The sequence below is a fragment of the Theobroma cacao genome, chromosome 3, assembly GCF_000208745.1.
Source record: "Theobroma cacao cultivar B97-61/B2 chromosome 3, Criollo_cocoa_genome_V2, whole genome shotgun sequence".
Lineage (NCBI taxonomy): Eukaryota > Viridiplantae > Streptophyta > Magnoliopsida > Malvales > Malvaceae > Theobroma > Theobroma cacao.
Window position 1 is genome coordinate 2,630,209 of NC_030852.1, and position 13,292 is coordinate 2,643,500.

Below are 13,292 nucleotides of genomic sequence, written 5' to 3' on the forward strand. Positions count from 1 at the left end.
GAATTTTCTCACTCTAGGGTTTGTTCTTATTTCTCTCTCTCTCCTGCTGGTTTTGGCTGACCCTCCCAATGAAGAATTCTGGAATTTTCAAGCCTTTTAATAGGCTTAATAAAATATTATTATTTTATTTACCTTTTGAATATTTTATTATTTTATTTTTTTTCTAGCCATCTATTTTACTTTCTTTTTCTACCACTCAATCCTCTTCACTTATCCATATCTTTCATGAAATTTCTAGACTTTTTCAAAGTTTTGGTGGAGTAATTTTTTTAAAAATTACACTTTTGCCCTTGTAAAGTGAAAAATTATATTTTTGCCCCAAAAACTAAAAAATTACCCATAGACATATTTTTCATCCCTTATACTCATACCATTCTCCAATTTGTCAAATGTGATCTAAATTCTCTCAAAATCTCAAATTTTATCCACGGGTGAAAAAATTACGATTTTGCCCTTAGATAGTGAAAATTCCAGTTTGACTCCGAATTGATCCTCGAACTCCGAATTATCATTTTGAGTCATCCCTGAACTGTAAAACTCTTAATTTCACCTTAAAATTCCTATTTGAACTAGTTCGAGGCTTAATCGACTCAATGGTACCATTAAGGGCAATATCGTCTTTTAATAATTTCTCGAACTTCCTAAATATACAAACATTCTATCGAGCATGTAAATGACATTATAATTATTTTACAAAGCAGGGTTTGACATCTTGCCCCTAAGTATGGATGAAGGAGAACTTTAGGCAATGGGTCGAAAAGCTCACATTTTGGATCCAATTGAAAGAAGTTGAGTGGCTTTAATGTATTTGAAACTTTGGCTAGTCTTAACACTTATCAAATTACCAAATTCATATTCTTTCCAATAGTGCAAGATTTTCTTTATTTTTGAAAAAGATGAATTTTACCTTGTGACAACATTGATCATTACTTAGCCGAAGATAATTGTCAAATGATAAGATTGATGAAATTTTAGAGCTTTTGCTTCCTTTTGGATTTAGGCCCTTGAATGGCCTTTATTCACTTGGTTAAGGCATTCAGAGTGTTTGAAGATGAGTTCATTTGCAAATAGCAACCACCAATTCTTTCGAGATTCTTTTCATCATTTATTTTATAAATACCTTTTCTTTTTCTTTTTTTTTCATGTATGATTTTGGAAACAAGTAGTATCGGGCTTTATTCTTAGAATTGCTAACATTCAAAGAACTCCTTTCTTTTTTTTCTTTTAGAAAAAAAATAAATAAACAAGAACCAAAAGAAATTTGAGTAATTTTCAAACTCGATTCAACTCATGACAGCATGTGATGATGAAAACTAAACAATCACTCATCTCAAATTACATGATCATGCATTAAAGACAAAAGTCCATATTCCCAAGAGTTTCTTCCCTCAAAACATGTACACGACTAGAAAGTGATCAAGGATTGCCCTCGAATTGGCATAGTTTACCTTCGTGTGGACGATTGGCTTAATCCTTGAAAACTTGAAGATTCTTCGACAGTCCCCCTACTTTCATTGGCATTCACTCTCCCCATTAGCTTTGCCAACTATTTTCTCATCTCTTCTTGAGTCTTTTCCATCTTGTCTATCAAACTTGATTGTTCATCTCCCAAGATTCTAGCTTGAGCCCCTGTATTGTGCGAATTGTAAATGGGCTCCCTCGAGTTTTTCTCTTTTCACAAGATGGAAACAAATTATACCAAAGATCTTTCTAGGTATCTTGCTCTTTCAATATATAATTAAAAAAGATCTTTTATTCGTGAAAATCAACAATAATCTTGCTTCTTCTTTCATGGAATGCAGTAAGGTCAGATGATGCTACTTGTAACAAAGGAAGATGAATGATGCATGTGTCAAAATCGAAAGATGTTTGAATGCATGATGGGATGATTAAATGTATGACGAGTGATTTGAAACACAAAGACACTTGATTATGAATAGTGCACCAACATGATCACATTTCAAACAAACTTTCTTTTTTAATTTTTTATGGTTTTTTTTATAAAACAACATTTAGAAAAATGTTGAACAATATGTCAAAAGTCAACATAATTCTTCACAAACATGAACCCATTCTTACAAGATTCAAAAGAAGTCAAAGATTAAAATGTCCTAAGGTCTTAACGAAAACTTTTATAAAAAAAATCAACACAATCAATCCTTCTTTCATCTTGACACTTAATTGTACTCCCCACAACCATGTCCCATCATCTTTGTTGAATCGAACCATTTGGCATCTATTAATGTCTGCACTCGATACTTAAAGGCGTCACAATCTTTGAATGGAATGTCCCATAGCTCCACCATGATAATCACATCTTGCGTCTGAATTGAACCACTTTGGGTATGGAGGTCGTAAGGGTTCTAAAGGCACCGGGACTATAAGATTATCATGAACTAATAGATAAAAGAGTTCTTTATAGGTAACAGGTATAAGGTCAAATTGTTTTTTTTTTTGGATTGTTTTTGAGGGGTGCCTAGGCTAGGAATGGGGGTGAATGATAATTGTTCCTGTGGTTGGCTTTGAAAGGCCTGCTGAGAGGAAGGTCAAAAAGTGCTTAGACAAGAGTATGAATTTGGCTGCAAATTGATTTTTGTGGATTGAAAAATGGTGGGTGGAGAATATGCCATTGGTTGTAACCCATTGTTCGGGGGTTGTGTAGCATCTGGAGATCCCATCTTGGTCATGAAACTTTTCAACCCAATCATTTGCATATTCAACTCATCCAACCCTTGTACAACTTTTTCTATACCTTGATTCTTACTTGAGCCACTTACAAATGTGTTAGGTTTATCAAGGACAAATTGATTTTTATTCAGTGATTGCTTTTGGTGTGATTCAATTTGAAGCGATGGGGATTCTAGAGGGTGCTTTCCTTTGGCTTCATTGAGACATTCAACCATTTCCATCAATTTGGCCATCTGTCCTTTCATCTCTCGAAGGTTATGTCCAAATTCTTCTTAATTGTGTTCCAATGCATTTATCCCTACTTCTAATTGATGTTCCATATTGTTCAATCCTTTTAACCCAAACCAAAGTAAATTAGAGAAAGGAAAGAGAAAGAAAACTTTACTAAATTTTTTTTCAAAAAGGGGATTTATTATCTTTCCTACAAAGCTAACAACATTATAGAGTTTTTCTTTATTAGAACAAACATGAAATGATTGCATGTAGATGAAAATATGATATTTTCATGTATGCATGAAATGCTATGATGCCTTGATGCATGGATGGTATGAAATGAAATGGAAGACCATATTATTGAAAATCATGTATAGTGGAAGGTAAAAAATTTTATTTAAAACTAAAATCCCTCTCTTTTTGTGGTTTATGAAAAAAATGGAAGAAATAAAAAAAAAACCTTTTTATGTTCTATTTTCTTGCTACTTAAATGGAGAACCATTTTCTTTCTATTTTTTGTTTTGCAAGAAACATCATTTTCTCTTTTTACCTTCCTCATTTATTTTTGTAAGAGAAGAAGCTTTTCTCTCTTTTTCTTTTCCCTCATTTTTATGGATAAAAGGAACTAACGATCTTCTTTTTTTTTTTAGAAAACCTTACTTGAAGGAAATACCTCTCTTTTTTGTTTCCTTTCTTTATATTTTTTTTTATGAAAGAAGAAAAAAAATCCTCCCTCTTTTTCATATTTATCTTTTATTTTTAGAAGAAAATTAGAGAAAGCTATTCTTCTGAGATGTTTAAAGTAAAAGTAGGGAGAAAAGTCTTCCAAAAATAATAAATGTAAAAAATCTTGTTCCTTTCCCTTTTTTTTTAATATGGAAAAGGAAAGAAATTTTTTCTTTTGTTTTTGTTTAAATTTTTATTTTTTAAATTACTCTAACATATGTTATTTTTATTTTATCAAAAAAGGCTATTAGGACAGATTTGTTCCTTCACGTGTCCTAAATTAGGGTGTACTCTTCATGACAAGTTCGGTATGGTTCCACCTATGGGAAAGGGCACTTACGACACTCTATATGCTGGGTTTGGTTTTGAATGAGGCTAAAGGTTCCCAAATTGTTCCTCACTGTCATCCACTCGGACTAGTAAGGCACCTTGGTCCTCACCCATTACAACCTTTGAATGGACTAGGTTCAATTTTAGTGGAAGTGTTCACTAGCCCATGTGGAGGTTATCATCTTACGAGAGCGTAGCTACTAAACTCCCTCCTAATAAAGGACACAGCCCGGGTCGAAGGTTATCACCTTTGATTTTCAACCAAAATTTCTCAAGCAATAATAAATAACAAGTCAAGAGTTGTCTCTCTCTCAATCAAAATTCAAACTTCAGGTGCTTCCTTTTTTTGTCAAAACAAGTAGCCTTTACATTATATTAAAACAATACATAAAACCCAGAAAGATGATTCGTTCATCTCTATGAAATAGATGCTCTACCATTCTTTCCATATCAATAACAATAATATTAAACCTCCATCTTCCTAGTTTTTCTCTCTTAATCTTCGGTAAATGAATATCCATTTCTTCTTTTCACCTCTACCAAGTTCTATCTCCATCATCTCCATCTTCATCGTGATTGTTCTCCCCATAGCTTATTTCAATGGCAATGGGCAGTTCCTGGAATGCAATGAAACATTCAATTGTGGAATCATCCAAGGCTTGGAATACCCTTTATGGGGCAGTGTATGGCCAAGATACTGCGGTCATGGAGAGTTCGAGCTCATTCATGAAGAAAATCAGTTCCCGATCATAAATATTAATGCTCAAAGATTTTATGCATTAAACGTAAGTATACCTTGCACGATGAACATTGCTTCTGTAGATATCTAAGAAGATTCTTGTCCTGACCAACTCCATAACATTACTTTAGCCTAGCGCATTGGATTGGCCCTTTTTATTGAAAATAGGGTGGGTTGGGTTATAAATATTTAGGCCCATATTAAAATCGAGCCTAGATGGGCTAGCCTGTTTGATTAAGGGCCTGACCCGGGTTGTTACGGGCCAGCCCTGTGGGCTAAAAGAAAAAAAATTAAATTTAAATTAAACTTAACTACCTAAGGCGAAGTGGTGGGCTGGTGGGGGGTGGTTAAGTCCTAAGTCCCTAAAGTAGTAAAGTCACCTTACCATGTAAGGAGCAGCCAACTAGCTAAGGCCCAACTACTCAAGGACACTAAGTCCCTAACCAGCTAACTTAGCTAGGCTAAGTGCTAACCCCTTCTGAGTTCACGATTTATCGATTTCATCCTAACTCCCTAAGCAATTGGTTTCTCAATTCTCAATTTCTCACTCTTAATTCTCAGCTTCTCGACTTCTCACCTTCTCGGTTTCACTTTTCACTCGGTCACTCCCCATCAGGCCATCGGCATCAGCATATCGCACATTCTTTTTTTCTGGAGCTCCGATCGCACCTTCTACCTCCTCTGATTTGCTGGAGGGTGGAGGCTTTACGGCTTTCAATCGATTCCTCCTTACCTTCGCTAGCAACATATATCCTCACGTTTGTCGGTGACATAAATCTTCACCTCCATCGACGACATATCTCCTCAAATATGAGTCAGATTTGCTTCTCTCATCAGGGTTAGGTTGGCATCTCTCCTCCGACAGCCCAGGTAAACCTTTAATATGCTTTTCTATCCTTTTCTCGATTGTTTCATTTTATTGCTTTTATGATGTGTTGCTGGACATATGGAAGTCTTATGATAAAGAATATATCGGCATTTGTAGTGGTTATTTTATTGAACTAAGATGTTCTATGCAAGAGTTCTGAACTTTATTATTGTCGCTGCGTGAAGTCATACTCAATGTAGAACTCAAGTTATTTATTTCATTCATGTTTTCGCCCAATGTTTCACTAACACAATTGATGGAAAAGGTAGCCCATAGTAGTTTTGAAATCTTGATATATCTCCCTTATCATAAATGGTTTAATCCTCTTGCTAAGCAAGATGACAGAAAAGGTAAAAGAAAAAATATATCTTTTTTCCTTTAAATGAATTGCAAATTTTAGTCATTTCAAGATGAACAATATATTAGCACTAGAGAATGGATAAAATTAAATCTACAAGATGAATATGATAGTCTTAATTTCAACAATTTTTTTCCTTTATAAATGAGTTCACCCTTACCTGCAATCCAACTGACAAAAGCAATATAATTACCTCATCAAACTTTCTCGTGGGGTGAAATCAAGCACACTTACACCATAATTACTTTGAAGTAAAACCCTAAAGTATTCTGTTCCCAATCCTGATCATCAGGAAAGGTAATAGTATAAAAGAATGCTTAACCCTTTTTTTATCCATCTTTCGAATTTTTCTTCTTTGTTATCAAATATTTTTTTAAAAATTAAATGTGCTAATTAGAGGAAAAACCTAACGTTGCAAATTTTGTTCTCTTTTCTTTAGGAATCTATTTTAAATCATATATTACATATATAAAAATGTATTCATAATAGATATAATCAATAAATATTGTTATTTATTTGTGTAAATTTTTAATATTTTTTATTCATGTTTATGTTATTTGAAGGTAACGGTGATGGATCAATTAGTTGAAAATTGTATAAATTTAGATGATGATATGAACATTTTGAATGAGGATGAAATTCCTTCATAATCTCATATATCTGAATTTGAACAATTGAGTAAGAGGGCCAAAAAAGAAACTTCAAATGTTTGAAATTATTTCACTAAAATAGGCAAAAAGCATGATGGAGTAGAAAGGGCAACTTGTAACAGTTGTAAAACGGAGTATAAGGTTGGCTCTAAACCTAGTGGCTCTAATTATGGCATTTCACATTTGCATCATCACATTGACATTTGTAAATTCATTTCATAATTTAATCGACATCAAATACTTATGGATTATGAAGGGAAAGTAAAGGCTAGAAAATTTGATCTTAGGATTTTACATGACATGCTTGCTGAAGCCATAATTAAGCATGACTTGCCTTATGCTTTTGTTGAATATAATAAGATTAGAGCTTAGGCTAAGTATGTAAATCCAGATGTGATGATGCCTTATAGAAACACTATTGTATCTGATGTCCAGAGAATTCATTTGAGAGAGAAAGAGAAACTTAAACAAGCCATGGCCAAGGTACCTAATAAAATTTGTTTACCTTCTAATGTATGGACAACATCTACTTCTGAGAGCTATATTTGTTACTGCTCACTTTGTCGATGAAAATTGGAAGTTATGTAACAAGTTACTCAGCTTTTGTCGTATGCCTCCTTCACACACTGGAGTAGAATTAGTTGCTACTGTATTTGATTGTTTGAAAGAATGGGGAATAGATAAAAAAAGCTTTCTCTCGTACTTTAGATAATGCTTCTACTAATGATAACATGCAAGCTATCTTGAAAGGCCATCTTCATTTGCAAAGTAACTTGATTTGTGATGGTGAATTTTTTCATGTGCGTTGTTGTGCTCATACATTAAATCTTATTGTTCAAGAGGGCTTGAAAGTAGTCAATGAAGCATTGTTTAAAATTAGGGAGAGTGTGAAATATGTTAAGGCATCGGATGGGAGAGTGTCAATGAAGCATTGTTTAAAGTTTCAAGAATGTGTTCAACACATTGGTATTGATGCAGGTGTTGGGCTGCGTTTAGATGTGTCAACTAGATGGAATTCAACATATTTGATGCTTGAAAGTGCAATCAAATATCAAAAAGCTTTTGCTAGCCTCCAATTTGTTGATAGAACTTATAAATATAATCCATCCGATGAGAAATGGAGGAAAGCAATGATAATTTTTGAATTCTTTGAGCCCTTTTATGAGACTACAAACTTGATATCTAGTTCATCTTATCCAACTTCCAACTTGTATTTCATGCAAGTTTGGAAAATTGAATCGCTTTTAAATGAGAATTTGCATAATGAAGATGAGGTTATCAAGGATATGTCTCAAAAGATGAAAATGAAATTCGATAAACATTGGAAAGATTATAGTGTAGTGCTTGCATTTGGAGCTATTCTTGACCCAAGGATGAAACTTGATTTATTAAAATTTTGCTATTCTAAGATTGATGCTTCTACATGTCATGAAAAGTTAGAAAATGTGAAGACAAAGTTGTACGAGCTCTTTGAAGAATATGCAAGCAACACTCGTGCATCAAGTACATTTGCTCACTCAATGAGTAATTTGCCTAAGTAAGTTGGAGGGAGAACTAAATCCAAGGGATCAAAGATCTTTAGTATAAGTTTTGTGTCTTTCCTTCATCTTATTACATGAGAATTTATGTTACTTTATTTATGTTTTGATAATTATTTTATTTTTGTCTATGTATTTAAAAATTGTAGGAGTTCAAAAAGTTTCAAAATAAAACAATTTCTATTGTTGGAAAGTCTGAGTTGGATGTTTATTTAGATGAGACAAAGCTTGATTATGAAGTGTTTGAAGACTTGGATGTACTTAATTGAAAGGATAATGCTAAGTGCTTTCCTAATCTTTCTATTATGGCACGAGATGTATTGAGCATTCCGATTACTAAGGTAGCATCAGAGTCTACTTTTAGTATTGGTAGTCATGTTCTCACTAAGTTTAGAAGTTCCCTCCGCCATGAAAATATTCAAATGCTTGTTTGGACGAAAAATTGGTTACTTGGCTTTTCTTTAGCTGTCGATGGTATTGTTTATTTTATATATTTCAATATCTTTAATCTTTACTTGTTAAATTAATAATTTTAGTTAAATTGAAATTCACAATATCTTTTTCTTTTATGGTAATGAATATTAGATGATAATGATTCAAACCTAGAGACATCATTGCTATCCAAACAAAACTCAAATGTTTTGATTGAGGATGAAGATTGAGAAAAACATAAATTAGTCCTGAAGTTTAAAAATATTTGATTATGTAATTATGTAGTTATGTTGATGGGATTGTAGTTTGTGTAATTGTGTTAAAAATTGAAATTTTATTTATGTTTGATGTAATGTATTTGCTTATTTATGTTTGGTGTAATTTATTTATTTGTAACATGTTTTTATTATTCAATTTATGGATTAAATCATGGCATAATTTTATTGATAAGAAGTAAAAATTAATTTTTGTTGAAAAAAAATGAACTGGCCCAACCCGACTCATGAGCTAGTAAAGGGTGGGTTAGGTTGAGAATTTGATAACTCATATTAAAAATGGGTTGACCTGACCCAACTTATATTTTTTCAATCTACAAGAGCCTAGATCAGGCTGGGCCGGACCGATCCATATTGATAGGTCTACTTTAAACCACAACCTCTTTAATTTTGCTGCAACCTGTCGAAATCTCAGTATATTCTATGGTTGCCCTCTTGACGATGATATACCTTCCCAAAATAGATTTAGTTGCACCGCTTTCAATGGCAACAACTATGCCTATTACCTGGATGAGTCATTGTTGAGAATTCACCGGTCAGAACTCACAGAATGTAACATCAGTATAAGAGTTCCGGTTAATGGAAACGAATTCGATGAGCTGTGGTCCGGAAATGACACTATAGAGGGTGCGTGGAAAAAAGGGTTCGATGTGACGTATCACAAGGACATCATGGAATGTGTGGCATGCAGGAATTCTGGTGGAGTATGTGGATATGACAATGCAACGCTTGAGTTCTTGTGCTTTTGCCGCGACCAGCCTTACCCTCAATTCTGTCTGGCTTCTGGTATGTATGCTTGTTCTTCTAACATCTTAAGATTTCTCTCTAAGAATTTTTCTCTATTATATCTAGTCAACCATATTGAGGTAAGCATAGGTAAGTTAATTTATTTAGAGAATAATAGAAAAACATTCAGATAACGAAAATCACTTTATTGACCGAGAGAAAAAGTCATTCAGATAATGTGTTCACTATTAGTTATAAAGATTCTCTCTTTATTAAACCCTGCCAATTTGGTAGTTTGAGGCTAGAAGTAGGATCATGATCAATACAAGCATGTTGCACATGATAATGTGTTCATTGCTTGTGAAGGAGACATCCTTCTCTGACCTTAGCGCGTACAATTTCATTGAAATTTCTGCAGGACTGCTTCGGTATAGTGTAGATAAATCCTCCCTCATTCCAAACCTTTTAGAATCGTATACCCATTTGAAAGCTCTTATCCTCTGTTCTTTAAGTTGATTAAGACATGGTATAGAATAGAGGAAATCTCAATTATTCAAATTTTCTCAATACATGACATTTCTGAGCAGCTTCTAATTTCCCATATAAGAAAAGAAGCCAAAGGGAATGGTGCTTTTGTATGAATTCTATGTTAACTCTCTTTATTACAGTGCTTGCTTCTGTCGACCACCATCGTGCAGGTCAAAGTCAACAACAATTGCTATCTCTCCCTCTCTTTCCTAGAAAATTCTAACAAGCTTATCTTCCTTTCTTGGTCAAAGAGAATAGTCGTTTTGTTTACATTTTAATATTAGAAAGATTACATAACATTCCAGTTTAATAATCAGTTTTAACATATATCTCTTACACCAATTCTTCTCCCTTCAGAACTTCAAAAATGCATTCCCAATTGACTCTTTCAATCCCTTCCATCTCCATGTTCATCTTCTTCTTCATCAGCTTATTCTTCCTCCCAATATCATACTGCAAATCTGATCAATGTAAATGTGGAGAGCCGTTTCTATTGTTATATTCAACAACATAATGCCATGAATCATCATTTTCATGACAATGAAAGCTATACACATAGAAAATATGAAAAGTAAACATATAGAAAGCTAAACAAATTATTAACTCTCAAATCTAAACCCTAAATGTAAACCTTAAACATATAAAAAATCCCATGGTAGGAAGCTTACTCTCTTAGCATCCAAACTACCACCGGTCAAAAGAAAATGGGCAGCAAAACTGGTGAAATCGAACTGCCAAAGCTTCACCAAAATCGAACAGCAATAGCTCTGAGGAGATGGAAATCAATTGGTAGCAGCTTCACCAGAGCAACAGGCGGAGGAGTTGGGTTGAACGGTAAATGGTCGGAGGGGCTAGGTCAAACGGGCAAAGGGACAATGTAACAAAGTGATAGGCACGAGGGATGAATGGATAAAGAGTTGAAGGAGAGGATAAAAGAGCTGCGAGAAATGGGGGGAAAGAAGAGTGTCTGAGTTTTTAATTTAACTCACTAACAAAATTACAGACTAAAATTTCTGTCAATAATTTAAAAATAATTACAGACGAAAATTTCATCAATATATCAACTGGTAATTTTATAAACTTTTTAAATTGACTCACAGAACAAAATTTTGTTGGTAATTCGATCCATAATCTAACCAAATTATTAACCAGATTTTCCATCGACAACTTGGTTGGTAAATTTCGTTAGCAAAGACATTATTGATGAAACTTTTTTGTCGATAAACTTCATGCCATCTGCTAGTATTTCGCATCATTGTTTTACTGACGGAATCGATTTCGTTGGTGTTCTGTTAGTAAGTTTGGCAGTATGATTTTGTCGGTGTTTCGTTAGTACTTATTGATGGAACATTACCAATGTAATCGATTATGTTGTTAACTGTCTATTTTTTTATAGCTGTCGTAACATGCGAGTCTGAAAACTCGACCGCTAGACATGAGAATTACTAGAAGTCGCCACCAATCTTTTTTATTTAAGTGCGATTGACTACCTATTAACTCGATTTTAGTCGACGAAATCCTAAATTAATTTTAGATCCATCGAAAGAATGAGTAACTGGTCTATAATTTTCTTGAAAGTCAGGTTCAGGAGTGCGGTTATGCACAAGGAAGGATTGACACCCCTATAGCGCCCGTTCCACGAATGGTACCATTTAATTTTATGTTATCCTATTGAAACCTAAATAATTGATGTTTCCTTAATCCTTATTTATTAGTTAATTCTTTATTATATTAGTAGATTAAATCTTTTTATTCGATTTTACGGGTGCAAATGATGCAGTCGAAAAATGATGTCATGATTTACCAATTTTAAATAATGAGAGTGACAACCTTGTATTGAAAAATCATTCGTAGACCATCCCAATGATTTGGTGAAGTCTTGAAATTTTTATCACCTAAGGATATCTCTGGAAGAATTCGTCTCTACAAGCTCTTCGAGGAAATTCCATCGTCGAAATTCTCGTCTCATTGACAAAATATAAGTGTCATGTTATGACAAGATAAAAATTATAAATGATGTCTACATGAATGCGTTTATAAATTTAATTGATGCAATAATATGTTTAATAGTTTAGAGTAATTTACTACCTTATTTATTTATTTTTTATTGTATACATTTTTTAGAACTTTCTATTTAAATCTATAACCTTTAATTAATATTATGGATTAATATATTTTATTTAGGTATATGATTTATCAAATAATCAATTAATTAATTTTTAATATTTAAATTTTAATTAAATCAATTTTATTTAGTGATAGTTGCTTAGGCTAATTAACTAAATATATCAATCTAGATTTAAATATAACATTATATAAAGTTATTTCTTTTACATTTAAAATGATTATTTGAGTTAATAGGTATTAGAATATATAGAGTTTGGATTTATCCCGACGTTTCAATGAAAATCTCCTTGAATCCCGCACCTAAGAAATTCATCCTGAAAGGGACAACTCTTTGCCCCTTTCGGGTGAAATTCCATCATCAGATTAACTCAAATTAACCATTTTATGTTAACATTTATAATTTTGTATTATATTGTATGCTTCTATATTTATAAATACCTAGACAAATTTTGTAGTATAAGTATTTCATTTCTTTTGCCTATATAACCTATTTATGTTTCATCTTCTCTCCCTATATATACTCATTCTTATAACTCACATAAAATCTATCAATTTCACCCAATTTAGTATCACTTTATTTCTTTTTAATATATTTTTAATTTAATATTTTTTTTATAATTAGGGGAGAGGGGATTCGAACCTTACTCTTTAGGTAGGGGGATTATGCACCAATCAATGAAACAAATGCTCGGGTATAATTTAATTTAATTTAATGTTTCCTTGTACCCTTATAGTTTCATAAATTTACAATACCAAGTATTTTATAATTATGTGTAACATTTCACTATTTACTACATTGTATATTTCATTATTGACATTTTATAGTTTATGTGTAACATTTCACTATTTACTACATTTTATATTTCATTATTGACATTTTATAATTTGAGTGGGGTTCCTCATCTATATGGGCTTTAATCTAGATGAATTTATTCCTAACACTAACTTTTTATTTTCACTATATCTAACTTCCACCAAAATCTACTTTTGTAATTAAACGCTTATTTATTTATCTATATTTTTTACTGTTGAATATATCTTTAATTTTCCTCATACATATATATATATATATATATATATATATATATATATAT